This window comes from Eleutherodactylus coqui, chromosome 10 (assembly GCF_035609145.1).
Source record: "Eleutherodactylus coqui strain aEleCoq1 chromosome 10, aEleCoq1.hap1, whole genome shotgun sequence".
Lineage (NCBI taxonomy): Eukaryota > Metazoa > Chordata > Amphibia > Anura > Eleutherodactylidae > Eleutherodactylus > Eleutherodactylus coqui.
This window is the reverse complement of record NC_089846.1, coordinates 16,687,637-16,700,391: the sequence shown is the minus strand read 5'-3', so window position 1 is coordinate 16,700,391 and position 12,755 is coordinate 16,687,637. Positions and strand designations below refer to the sequence as shown.

General features: G+C 47.0%; 1 protein-coding gene across 1 annotated transcript in view; it reads right to left on the bottom strand.

Annotated features, from left to right (window-relative positions):
- The window catches only part of LOC136580117 (beta-1,4-galactosyltransferase galt-1-like), a 30,680-nt gene extending 18,389 nt beyond the window's left edge, over window positions 1-12,291 (bottom strand). Inside the window, exon 1 of the mRNA XM_066580397.1 lies at window positions 12,280-12,291. The gene's annotated coding sequence lies outside the window, so the exon portion shown is untranslated. The remainder of the gene's footprint in view (window positions 1-12,279) is intronic.
- Window positions 12,292-12,755: the final 464 nt, after the last annotated feature.

Sequence of the window (12,755 nt, the reverse complement as noted above, 5' to 3'; positions counted from 1 at the left end):
ATTGGGGCTTCATTATATCTTTTCTCTGGAGCTTCCACTCCTACTCTTGGCTTCGAAATGCTGACCAGAATCCAGCCGTGTGGCGGCCTTATAATGAGCGGTCTCCGCCTTTAGGATGCGTTCCCACGTACCGGTACCAGCTTGCAGCTGAGACTCAGCCCAGCAGCAGCCGCCAATGGAAGCGTGATCTAGCCGATCAGATCTGCAAGATCGTGCACGCCAGACTCTGCGCACGCCGCTCCCTGTACGTATGAACACCGCCTTATGCAAATTTCCCCTTTTTAAGCACAAGGCCCATTAACCAAAACCTGACATTTTCTTAGTTCTTGCTGAGCGGTTTGTGCAGCGCAGAAATAAAATCTCCGTGTGCAATTTCTTTCTGGCACCTGCGAACGCCGGCAGGAAGTCACAGAGGACCGCGGTCATATTTACATTTCCAGCAATTCAACACTTTTTCATCATTAAAGGGTAGCGAGCATTCGCTATGTAGACATTTCTGTATATGTAAACATATGCCCTACCTCTAGGAGGCACTATTCCAGATCACTCAATGAATATTTAGACACTAAAACAATCTTCTACTTTTCCGGTCTAGGGGAAAACACTTTATTGCTCGCTGTACTCAGCCATTATAGGATGATACATTCTACCCTGTGACCTATATGAAAACATTTAGACCGCCTGCAGACGGGCGGGTCGGATCCGGCTGCGAGGATTCTTGCCACGGGACCCAACCCGCGCCTCCGACTGTTTGATGTGCCGGCTTGCCGGGCAGCTGGTGCATACGCAGACCGGAGCCGGCGGCCGGGCAGTGACGTTTCTGTGTGGGGCTCTGCGAAGTAAGCGTCTTAGCACCCTCTAGTGGTGGCCGCAGGCAGCCAGAATTTTATAATTTATATCTCTATGTAGGGGATTTGGGGCGCAATTCTGTGTTCTGCATACCCCGCTCGGAGCACACAGCTGTACACTAGCCGGGCGCTCTGAGCAGAGAACAGCTGGATGCAGAAGATAAGCGGCCCCGCTTGTCTTCTGCATCCTCCGCTCGGAGTGCAAGGTGATCGCTCAAAGTTTGAGCGATCATCTTGAGCTGTAAAGGCACAAAACGATTATCGCTCAAAAGACAACTTTAGTATGATAGTACATCTTCCCGTCAATGTGGGGAGATGTACCGCCAGCCTACGGGGACGAACCGTTGTACTGGAAGCTGTTTGTCCCCGTACGCCGATCCTCTATTAATTTAAAATAAATTTAAACAAGCGCCGGCCAACCCTCGTTACAACGGACTGAGAATCTGGCCGGTGTAAAGAGACCACCAAGGATAAGTCAGTAACGTATTCCCGGGAAACCATTGTGACAGACAGGAAATTGTACCCAAGATTCTCTGAACATCGACTTATATTGGGAAATTACATAATACAGCCTCGATAATTTGGCAGCGCTGCTGAATACCGCTTTCCTGTATGTATTCATACCGCTTATATGAACACAATAGGTTTGTGACTTGCAGCACACAAGTAGCAGGAAGGAAGGGTTAACGACTTCTCTTTTTTGTAACCCCATTAGCAGTTCTTTGCTATACAGATCACCATTTACGCATTAAAGGTAACAAATATCTCCGCACCCCCCACCACCCCCCACTTGGTTGCTCATGTCCTACATATTACACATTGATCTTTACATTTACCTCCTTCATAGAGTTTCCTTATGAACCAACTTTAAACTCCATTTCCTGTTCTATTTCCTCCTATTACTTAATGACAGAACTTCATAACCTTTCCGTTGTTATACTGGAACGCAAATATCTGACATAAGACAATCTATGCAGCGTGTGATGAGCATTTCTGCATATCCAAAGTGCCCCTTAAAAACTGTTTTTTCTTACATTAAAAGGGGTATTCCAGCGATTCAAAGTGGACGGGATAACACAAAATTGTGCAATATAATGTTATAACTAGTTTTACAAAGTTGTAGAGATATGGCTTTACCCATAGTCTCCTCCCTTCTTAGTTCTTCATTGGTAGTCAATGGTTACGTCCCGTATGCTCCTCTGGTCAGGCATGCTCAGTGCATTCAAATTCTGGAATGATGACACGGTTTGTACCGCTGTGAATGCACATTCTTCAGTAACTGGCAATGGGGCATTGTTGGAGATGTAGTTTTTGTAGTTCTTCCAACAGCAGTTTCCCACGGCCTCCCCCATACACACCAATGTTCGGCTCGGTTAAGTGTTCACGTGTTTAGGGAAGTAAGCTGAGAGCTCTGATGTTGGCTTATCTCCAGTGGGTTGAGGGTTGCAATTCAATGTGCCCAATCCTTCTTTCCCTCAACATTATCTGTCGGGGGAAAGTTGAGCTACCCCCATGCACGTTAGAGAGTCGTCCGGCTCTGCAGTTATCAGTTCAGCCATCTAAACTCTAATATGTATGGGTGAAGTAAAATGAGCCTTTTAATAGGGTCCTGGTCATAGGCTTAACAGAGTGATGTCATCAAAGCAACCAACTTTTGCTGCGGCTGTCAATATATTGACAGGAGTAAAAGTGCACGATTACATGCCAGACATTCAAATAAATCATATTATACACGGTGAACCAAGCCCACCGGAGCGAGCGCCACTCCTCAGGTCTATTTTACTGTTCGGTTTGCAGACAGGAACGGAGCACCAATCAACATTTGGGCAAGACGATCGTAGCTTTTTCAGCTCCATCTACATGGACTGATGAGCACTTCTACTACGTTTCCCAGAAAATAAGACCCAGTCATTAATTTTTGCCCCCAAAGAGGCACAGGGCTTTATTTTCGGGGGATGTCTTATCATACCTACCTAGCTGGCGCTGTGCGGGTCCCTCCCACTGCTCTCTAGAGCTCTTGCTTCAGTCCTCAGACGCGGACAGAAGATCGCTTGCTGGTAACGGAGTTTGCAAACCCCGCCTCCAGCAAGCGATGGCTCCGATTGGTTCTCAAGCGCCGCGGCTGAACCCATAAGAGCCATCGCTTGCTGAAGGCAGGGTTTACGAACCCTGTTACCAGCAAGCAATTTACTGACGGTGGCTGAGGACTGAAGCAAGAGCGCCGGATGGTCTCGATGGTGCCTGCTAGGTAATGTATTGCTTTTTTTTTTTTTCTAAATGTAGTGTAGCTAAAGCTTATTTTGTGAAGTAGGTCTTATGGTTGGGGAAACACGGTATGTTTCATTAGGCCAGTTTTGACCCAGGCTTCTTATGGACAAACGCCCCGGTCTGACTCAGGGTGTATTGACCCAAACTCAGAGCACCGTAAGGATCTACGCTTCGACAATATTCTCAGTTCAGGGCAGAATTAGGGATGAGTGAAGTTTTGAAAAAGCAAGACGATTTACCGAATTTCAGCAAAAAGTTGGTCTGAATTAGTTCGAACCAAAATGTACCTTCAGCCATACCGCTAAAACACTGTCTAGGGGCCATAACAGCCCCGTATAAACATTCTTATAGGACTGTATAAAGGTCACTTCGGATCGGATCCAAGAACTTCGGAGCTATTTTTAAGGCAAAATTAATGAAGGAAAAAAATTCATTTTCCATCTTCCTACTTCACCGAGTTCAGTCAAAACACCTACAGTGAGGCCGCGACATACCCCCGTATTAGGGATGCAAAAATATGGCCGAAATACGGTGGCTTATCACCAATCTAAAAAGCATTTGCATCTTCACATGGGCAGACGATCGGGTGGATAAATGTTCATTCGCAATTATCTGCCTGTCTAAAAGGTATTTTTGCTGGCGGCTCCCCCCTCAGGCGAATAGAGGAATCCCCCCCCCCCCCCCCCCATACGACATCCAAATGGCTAAGAGCCGTTCCACACTAACATTTTGTTTTCCGTTTTGCTGATCCGTTGTGGGAACAGCAGAACGGAAAGCAAATGTTTCCGTTTTCAAGCCCAAAGAAGGTCTTCAGTTTGTTTATGCATATTCCTTCTCCGTTCCATTTTTTAAATAGGATCACAAAGGCCCAGACCGCAACGGTTTTCTTTCTAGTTTCGGAAATGGAATACAGAGGGAGGCGGATGAAATTTGAAGACAAACCATTTTTCATTTCCACTTTTGTTCTCTGCGTGGTCGTGGTTGTCCTTCAATGAATATGGATGAGTAGTTAGCACTTATGGCTGTTTAGAGGGGACAAGTGTCGGGCAACCGATGCCTGACACTCGTCACCGCACATACTAGCTTCCGTGCACCTGCACAGGAGCTAGTATGGTTAGGCCTCAGTGGGGGGGCTGGAGGAGATCTCTCTCCTCTCGCTCCCCTCTCAATTGACATAACACAGAGGCTGTTCAGTACTGAACAGCCGCTATTTACACTGAGTGACGAGCGGTCAGCTGATCGTCCATCGTTTATGCTGCATAAACGATATACATACATACATGTCGATATACACACACACACGTCTGATTAACTGGACTGATAAAGAAAGTGCAATTTACGGGTGCAAACAACAGCTAAGAAAATAGATATCAAATTTACCTTCTTGCAAGGCTGTATAGTAAGAAAGATACAAAGCAAACTAGTGCCGAATGTACCCAGGAAGATAGCTGCTTATCTTATGCCAATACTCCAGCTAGGGCAGAGGGGGTCTGACCACTGGGGGTCTGATCACTAGGGCCCTGATCACTAGGGCCCTCACTGTTCCTGTCAATGCGAGTGCTCGAAAAATGACACCATCCATCTAACCAGTTTTTCCCTCCAGACCTGCATTTTCAGCTCATCCCTTTACCTCCGGCTGTGACACGTCTGGCCGTGGCTGCCATAGTCATCACCTCATGGCTGTAGACCCCAGAAGATAGATCTTCAGTTGACAAGAGCCCAGACTACCCCTTTAAATCAGAACTTTGAGGATCAGTCTTGGAGCTCTGCCATGGATTATAAAGAATGTATCACCTAGATTTTTTTCTCAATTGTTATAGAGCTGGGACTAATAATTCTTGCCTATTGGGGTCACTTGGGGATCGGGTGGTCTTACATCTGCGCTCGGGGTCTCGCTTTACTGAAGGAAAAGGGAATCCCCTAGCTGAACAGCTCAGTCTTCAGATGGAACTGAACAGCGCCAAACAGACCCCATTGACTATAATGGGGTCCGTTCTCCTACCGCTTGGCTTTTAGCCAAAGGAAAAAAAATAAAAAATTTGTGGCATGCTCTATCTTGCCGCGCTTTGTGACTTTCTATAGCCCGTGTTTCCCTATGGAGCCTCCTTGTTCATTGCATTGCGCAAACTTGCGATGCGTTTTTAACATTAGAAAATCCTATTGACTTTCGCGCTAAAAAAAAAAAACAAAAAAAAAACAAAAACAATTTTAATCGCAAGTGACTGCGATGCGAGATTCTCACAAAAAAGCAGCGATATTGCTGAAAACTCGCAGGAACAAAGCAAAAAGAAAATCGGTGTCACCCGTGTGAAAGAGGCCTTATACTGAAGCATCATTTGTTCTGTCGGTGGGGGGTATTGCTTCCCCCGGAATTGTTGCATAACCCTGTGTTTGTTTTTTTTTAAATTTTGTAACTACATTATCCGCCCCGCATCCTGAAACCTGCGCCACACATCACTAGCCGCGATGTGCGTACTAAGATTATACACAATTATGTCACAGCGAAACACTCAACTAACAAATACGCCTCGCCAGCTGCCCGGCTCTACGCCTATATACAGCCTCGCCAGCTGCCCGGCTCTACGCCTATATACAGCCTCGCCAGCTGCCCGGCTCTACGCCTATATACAGCCTCGCCAGCTGCCCGGCTCTACGCCTATATACAGCCTCGCCAGCTGCCCGGCTCTACGCCTATATACAGCCTCGCCAGCTGCCCGGCTCTACGCCTATATACAGCCTCGCCAGCTGCCCGGCTCTACGCCTATATACAGCCTCGCCAGCTGCCCGGCTCTACGCCTATATACAGCCTCGCCAGCTGCCCGGCTCTACGCCTATATACAGCCTCGCCAGCTGCCCGGCTCTACGCCTATATACAGCCTCGCCAGCTGCCCGGCTATACGCCTATATATAGCCTCTCCAGCTGCCCGCTATACGCCTATATATAGCCTCGCCAGCTGCCCGCTATACGCCTATATATAGCCTCGCCAGCTGCCCGCTATACACCTATATATAGCCTCTCCACCACCCTATACATAAAAGGAGGGAGACCATCTGGGATCTGTAAGGATATGTTCACACAGTATATGCCGCACCAAAAATACGCTTGAATACGCGCCCCATTGATTTGTAATAGGAAACAGAATCCCTGTCTCCAAGCAGCGGTTTTTACTAATGTGCACTTAAAATACCTGTCGTAGAAAAAAAAATAAAAAATTCATAGACTAGCCTGGGTACTCCGTACAGAACGCGTGAATGCGAGCAGCCGCTTGTCGAGTGCGTTGATTCTCAAGTTGGCTGTTAATTTGCCCCGGCGCAGCAGCTACCCGAGCGGCAGCTACTTTAAGGCCTCATGTCCATGACCGTGATGGACTCTGCCAGCGGAATATCGCAGCGAAGTCCAACACGGTGCCCCCCAAAGACCCCGTACTCAGCTCTCCGGATCCGCCGCGGGAGTCCCATCCAGCAAGTCAGCGCAGGCGGTAATGCGTAATTACACGATACTTCTGCTGTGCTCACAGCAGAAGTATCGCGTGACGGCTGGCTTCCGTTGACTACAATGGAAGCCGGCCGCACGGTTTTCCGCAGCAATTAGAACATGCCGCGATTTCTTTCACACTGCGGAATTCCGCGGTAGAACTCCGCAGCGTGAACATTGAGCCATTAGGTTCAACAGAACCTAATAGCTGCGGAATAACGCCGCAGATTTCCACCGCATTTCACGCAGCGGAAATCCGGCCGTGGGCATTAGCCTTTAGTGCGGCTCTTGTCCTTCTGCCCAAACAGGTCCTTCGCTTGCTTGGCGTCTAAAACAAAATCTGTTTGTGTCGTATACAAATCCCCAGTTCTGGTCCGATTTGAGGAAAATTTGGCATTTTTTGTTGCCAATAGCAACCAATCATAGCTCTGCTTTCATTTGTTATTCTGCTGAGGTAACAAATGCTGCTCTGTGATTGGTTGCTATGGGCAACAGCTTTTAATCCTCTTAGTACTGAGGTAAAACTAAAGCTGCTCAGTGATTGGTTGCTATGGGCAACAAAAACAGTTTTTTCCCGTTTGTTGATTTCCTGTTAGGCAGTTTTGATAAACGGGGGCCAGTGGTCATACATTTGCTCCATGTACTCCTGTCTGCATCGGATTCTGGCTTTGCTATGATATAGGAGGCCCTTAAAATACGCGTCGCCATGCTTGAACGAGTATTTTACCACGTATCCATACCTTAAACACAGGGGAGTAGTTAGACGCCCCTCGGGGTGTTCACACTGCAGAACGGCCGTGGAGTTTTCGTGGTTGATATCAGCCTACAAAATTAACAAAAACCAAAAAGCAGCTTTCTGCCTCCGACCCGCACAGAATCTGCCCTGCGAACGGACAAAATGAGCATACAAAATTCCTACATGTCAGTTTTTGAAGTGGAAACTTGCTAAAATGCGATTTTTCCCAGAATTCCACGTGTGGATTTTGCCATTGGCGGGGCAGATTACACACCAGAAACCGCGACAGAAGGCCTCAGATTTTGACGCGGTTTTCGAGGGCATGTTCACATGTCGCCGATTCGCTGTGGATTTTGGATCTGCAGCACATCTCACCCCTTCCCTTCAATTTAATGGGTTAGATCTGCTGCGGATCCACAGCAAAATCTACAAAGATCAGCGAGGTGTGAACGCACTCTTTGGGTGGGTTCACAGCAGTTTTTGGAAAAACGGAAGACTTTTTCAAGTAGTTCTTTAAGCCAAAGCCAGAAGGAAGCAGGAGTCGATGTCCTTCCCTTATCGTCCCCGTTCCTATGGGATCCACTTCTGGCTTTGGCTCCAAAAATGGCCTCAACAATAGCAGTGGGACGGCGGCGGCAGGAAAGCCGCAGCGTTCTATAGGATCACAATGGGGCTTTTCCTGGAGTTCAGGTTTGTGTGGGAGGCTTCAGCTGGAGGAACCCTTGTCATTACACGAGGCCACAGAAACTTAACCCCTTCCTCTCGGCTCTCCTGCAGTAAATATATGTATCTCCCACATTTACTGCGGCAAAAACCATCAACCAATGGTGCCGCTTTGTCACGGATTTCATAAATGCGCCAAATGCTGCGATCTGCACTGAAAATCCACAGCATAAACACAGGCTGCAAACTTTTTCCATAGCGTGAGGATGAGATTTGTTTAAAGGGAAGCGGTCATCAACTATAGACACTAGAAACCAAGTTACGGCGCTTATAGTTTAGGTGATGTGGAATCCGGGGAGCACTTACCTGCTGCGCCATACATTCAGCTGTATGGGGGTATGTGGACAGCCCTCTGAAAAGAGGCGAGCTGGCTGACCAACGGAGGACACCACAGGAACGGAGGACCAGCTCAGTATGAAAAGAGACTCCACATCACCTATAAGCGCCATTACTTAGTATATAGTGCCTATAGTTGGTAACAGGTTCCCGTTAACTCTCACCCACATTGCTGCGACCATTCTACAGACTGTGAACAGAAACCCTGCAGCAGCGCCCTCCCAGTAATCAGCAGCGCCCCTGGTGTCTAAAAGTACCTTGCTCATTGTATTTGGCGTCTCTGTGTACTCCTTAATGGTGCTGCTACTAATCAGTCTTGTTGGGGGGGGGGTGGGCTCCAAGACCAATCAGTCTCCTTCTATTTCTATTGGATGCCCTGAAGGGGGCAGCGGATCCAATGCAGAGACCTAGAAGCATGTGTGTCCTCCGGCTCATTAGTAGTGTTGAGTAAATTGATCCGGTAGATCAAGTCAAACTTTGCTAAAAGTTCAGCACAAACCCGATTCGAACTTGTAGCAAAGTTCTACCTGAAACAGCGTCCTATTGGCTGGCTGAACACTGGCATGTAACACTAAGGCCGGACTTATATGGGCGAGCCAGATACCGGCCCAAGAAACGCAGACCTATATTGCGCTTGCAATGTATTTTGTGATTTACAATGGGTTATTATAGCACGCCCGTTCTGTACACCTCACCATCTTCACACGCCCGCATTAAAATGGGTTCTTCACGCGTCCGTATTTTGCGTGCACATTTCGGTCATACGAAAAAAAAATGCAGCATGATCTCCTTTCCTGTGCATTTGCGCACCAAAAATCCCCGTAAAGTCAATAGAGGATGCACAGATGGGGCATTAGCACGCTACAGAATTAATGAGTCGCGCTGAGCCACAACTCGGCACCGCTATGCTAATTGCATGGTGCAGCTAAAAGGCGCGGGGTGATCTGTGCTGCAGATTTAGCGCCATCCTTCTAATGCCATGCTAGCAGAATGCTGTCAGTTCTATTGTAGTGCATTGCAGGGCTTTTTAACCCCTTAACGCTACAGGGTGTACCGTTACATCCAGCAGTTCGAGGGGGAGGTATGAAGGGGGACGGGGGTGGATCCGGCTCCATACAATGCGGGTGCCGGCTGTTTTGTACCTGTGGCGTGGCTTGATAGAATGCTTGTCAAACGGTGGGATGATGTTATGCTGTGGCATTACATCATACTGCAGGAGCGATCAAACCATCACAAAAAAAAGTAAAAATAAGTTTTAAAAAGTTTTACTAATTATTAAAAAAAATGAAAGGTATTAAAAGTTAAAAAAAAACAAAACATATGTATAATAAAAGAACCTAAATAATAAAACAAAAATACATATTTGGGACCGCTGCGTCCGTAAAAGTCCGATCTATCATAGTAACGCATGATTTACCCCGCAGGGCGAACGTCATCAGAAAAACAAAATAAAAAACACCAGAATTGCACTTTTTTTAGTCACTCCATCTCCAAGAAACAAATGCAATAAAAAGCGATTAAAAAGTCGTACGTATTCAAAAATGATACCCATAGAAACTACAGGACGTCCCGCAAAAAAATGAGCCGCGCACAACTCTGTCCACGGGAAAATTAAAAAGCTATGGCTGTCAGAAGATGGCGGCTGGAAATTATTTTAAAAAAATAAACATCTTCGAAAAAAAATAGAAGTAGTATGGCAAAAAAAAAAAACTATATAAATTTGGTACCGCAGTAATCATACCGACCCATAGAATGAAGTTATGAGGTCATTGTTGTTGCAGTGTGTACGCTGTAGAAACCAGACGCACCGAAAGATGTTGTTTTTTTCCATTTCACTCCACTTAGAATTTTTTTTTAAGTTTTTCAGTACATTGTACGGTATATTATATAGCACCATTGAAAAATACAAAATCGTCCCGCAAAAAACAACAAGCCCTCATGCAGCGACGTCGGTGAATAAATAAAAGTGTCACAATTTTTTAAAAGGGCGAAGGAAAAACCGAAAATGGGGAAAAAAAGGGGCCGCATCCTTAAGAAGTTAATGCACCGCAACCCACTGCAATAATGGAGTGCGTTACAATCACGTGTTTGAAAACGCTGTTCCAAAACGATGTAAAACCAATCGGCAGCGGGGAATCAACTTTCCTGCTCTCTGAACGGAGCAGAAAAGTGGAACCATGCGAACTTCTGGGTGAGTGTTATGCAAAAATGACTTCCTAATAAAGCAGCGGGTTGGGATCACGGCCAGATGCCAGCTGCCCCAGAAGCAGCTTGTGCTATCAGTGTATGACTGTGTGCAGCAGAAGGGGGCGCTGTGCTAATCCCTCCATACAGCCCGCTCCCAAGTGTTCTTCCTGGGGACACGTTTTGAGTTGAGCTGGTCAGTGGACTCTCCACCGTCTAACATCATGACATTATAAGGTCCAACATTCGGTATTGGTGACTTTCTTAGACTATTCGGGTCAGGAGGGGTGTTGTGTCTCCTTGAGGCTTAATTCCCACAAGTCTATATTGGCCGCCGTTTTCATGGCCAGACGATATACGCTGCGATGCGAGCTGTAAAAAATCGGGAACGGGCACACAAATCTACGTTTGTGCGCCCGTTCAGATGGAATGTGCCCCACTACATATACGCTGAGGCCACCATGCCGTCGCCTCTTCCCCTTCCCTCCCCCTCGCCGATTCACTTCCCAGCCCCTTGTCAACAGTCAGCAATGAGACATAGCTCCGTCCCACTGCCTTCCATTGCAATCAACCAGAGGGGAGGAGAGAAGAGGGAGGGAGTTTAGCAGTCACGCTGCTAAACTCCCTCCCACCTCCCTCCTTCGGACGCTGTCATTGGCTCCCATAGGAGCCCATGTAGCGGCCGACATATTCCGGCCCAAAAGATAGTTCCAGGACTATCTTTTGTTCCCGACGTAAACCCCCCCGGTGCTATATTGGCCCGGCCGGGCGCTTTTACGTCTCAGGAATACGGCCATGTGATCTGATACATTGGGATCCAATGTATCAGATCGTAGCATATATCGGCCGGCCGTGAAAACGGCGAGCCGATATACACTCATGGGAAAGGGCCCTAAGGAGAACACTGAAAAAGTGTGTGAGTGAGTGGGTTGGGGATGGTATAGTCTCTCCCCAAGGAGAGCACCCAAAAAGTGAGTAGATCAGCAGGGGTTTTGCGCCCAGAACCCCGTTGATCAACTGCTCACAGAGTCAGTGTGCTTGTACATTGAGCTGATTTCTACAGGAAGCAGACAGCTCCGTTCTCACTGCAGTGGCCGGGCTTGGTATTACAGGCAAAGTTCTCTAATACCAAGCCTGGCCACTACAGTGCAAATGGTGCTGTCTGCTAGCTGCAGAAATCAGCTCAGTGAATGAACACACAAGCCCAGTGAACAGCTAATCAGCAAGAATCCCAGCCGGCGGCCTCCTTTCGATCTGCTGTCAATTTCCTACCCTAAGGATAGGGTGTTAATAGTTTACAACTGAACAACCTTTTGAGCTACAATACCAGGCATAGTCGCTAAAGAGTGCAATGTTACTTCAATCAGAGCCCCCTTGCCAATCAACTATTGATGACTTAGGCTAAAGACAGGTCATCAATAGTGTAGTTCCGGAAAACCCCTTTAAGGCACTGTTAATCATGCCATTATTTTGTTTATGAAAGTTAGTCCGAACGATCATTTGTCACCTGATCGCACTGTTAAATCTGCCCATGTAAAAAAGGTCCCTTAAATGATAGAATTCTTGCTGCCGTCAACCACCACTAGGGGGTGCAGAGGAGTTTACTGCATAGTGTTTTATTATTGAGATAAAGGGGTTCTACAACCCCAATAATTCACCCTAATACATAGCTTACAATGGTGTAAAATAATACATGGAGCAGCACTCACCTTACTCCTCCAGTCCCCTGCCGGTCTCTGTGTGTCCAGCAGTGACCTCAGTGATGTCGACAGGTCTCTGCTGAGCTCAGTGACTGACTGCAGCGGTCAAATGTCGTGTTGCCACATCAGCACTAGAATAGGAACACCAGAGACCAGCAAGGGACTAAAAAATGTCTCCGTCTCTCTGTTCTGTTTTTGGAAGAGAGAAACTGAAATAAAACCGAAAAAAGCTGATTCATTTTTCCCCCATTGATTTCAATAGGGTTTCGAAAGAATGGAAAGCAAACGGGCGGGTCACTCCTTCTGGGGGTTTTACACTGTTGGAAGCTGTTTGCCAAAAAAATTAATAAGGTTTGATAATCCCTTTAAAGTGACCCTCCGGTCTCAGGTGAAGATTTTGTCCCAGGACCCGAGGTGGGTGGATATACAGTATATTAGCTGCTGCCCATGCTCTATGCTGTTGTCCCTCAAATCCATCGGTTTCC